Source organism: Bison bison, unplaced genomic scaffold (genome assembly GCF_000754665.1).
Source record: "Bison bison bison isolate TAMUID 2011002044 unplaced genomic scaffold, Bison_UMD1.0 scf7180017864291, whole genome shotgun sequence".
NCBI lineage: Eukaryota > Metazoa > Chordata > Mammalia > Artiodactyla > Bovidae > Bison > Bison bison.
Genome location: NW_011494863.1, coordinates 2,167,070 through 2,168,655, shown reverse-complemented (window position 1 = coordinate 2,168,655; position 1,586 = coordinate 2,167,070). Strand labels below are relative to the sequence as shown.

Genomic DNA, 1,586 nt, shown 5'->3' with positions numbered 1-1,586 from the left:
TTTAAAGGATTATACCTGATGAAATCCAGCAAATCAAGATCTGATGCATAAATATGTTCAGCAAGAGCTGAACATAAATAATTCAGGACTGAGGAAGCTGGCTAAAATAACTGACAGTAAGTACTGCATTTCATTCCAGTTTGAACATACCAGTTTATCTCAATTCACCCTTGAAACTTCATTTAAGCAATAGAGAGCGAAGGTTTAACATAAATGAACATACGAAGACAAAAAGTATAGGAAAAGAGTAAAGAGCAGGGGAGAAAAGTCACTAAAAATTTTGGAAGATGCCAAGTATACAGACAATTGGTTATGGACAGATTTCACTTTTTTACTATTGCCAAATAAGAGTACAAAGTGGGGGTACAGCTGCAGGTGGGTAGGATTTGTAAGAAGAAAATCAAATCCATGTAATGATTCATATTGAGGGTCCAAGGAGAGGCTGAAAACAACAGTGGCTGAAAATCTGTATAAGACTACCTGTATCTGAGATTCCTTCTCCAATCACTGAAGAAAGGTGCCTTCCTTTTTCTCTAGTGGCAGAAAATGGGAGGTATACTATTTGTAGATGTTATACAGGCTTGGCTGGACCAAGGGATGCTAGCATACTAAGGGTAGGGCTGAGACCTTATTAAGAAGAGAATTAAAGAAATTCTACATACTGATTAGGACCCCAGTTCCAACCAAGGAGTTCTTAGTGCTGAGTGCTATCTTTATAACACCTTCCACCACTACCCCCATTCTTGTTGAACTTTTCTGTGGAAAATAACATAGGCCCAAGAAAAGAGATTTACAAATACTAACTTTTGGTCCCCAAGCCAAATGTTGTTTTCTATTTCATTATCCTAAGGTGAGATCAACCACTCAATTAGTCCCACCCAAACATGCCATGCTTAATCAGCTTTTTAGTGTCTCATGAAAAAAAAACAAACAGCTGTACAGCATAACGCATAAAAAGGAGAGTCTCTAAAATGAGGCTAGAGACCAAAGACAAAGAGGATAAAAGTATTAATAATTCTAAAGAAAAATGAAATGCTAGGATCAGAAGATAAAATTTTTAAAACCTAAAATTAATATCTTCAGAGATATAAAAAAAGACCAAGTCAGTGTGATACAATAAAAAGATGAAGTCGCTGCCATTGATGGATAAAGGCCTAAATGTAAGGGCTAAAACTATAATACTCTTATAAGAAAACACAGGTGTAAACCTTCATGACCTTAGATTAGGCAATGATTTCTTAGGCATGATACCAAAAACATAAGCAACCAAAGGAAAAATAAATAAATTTCGGTTCATTAAAATTTTTTAAAAACTCTTGTACTTCAAAGTACACTGTCAATACATTTAAAAGACAAATCACATAATGGGAGAAAATATTTGTAAATCATATGTTTGATAAGGGTGTAGTATCCAGAATAACTACTCCAACTCAACAATAGAAAGATAAAAATCCATGTATAGAACAGTCTTATGGACTCTGTTGGAGAGGGAAAAGGTGGGAAGATTTGGGAGAATGGCATTGAAACATGTATAATATGTATGAAACGAGTTGCCAGTCCAGGTTCGATGCACAATACTGGATGCT

The 1,586-nt window shown here is 35.3% G+C and overlaps 1 protein-coding gene across 1 annotated transcript in view; it reads right to left on the bottom strand.

The window, feature by feature from the left end:
* The window catches only part of LOC104996368 (protocadherin beta-5-like), a 22,487-nt gene that overhangs the window by 19,529 nt on the left and 1,372 nt on the right, over nucleotides 1-1,586 (bottom strand). The window lies entirely within an intron of this gene.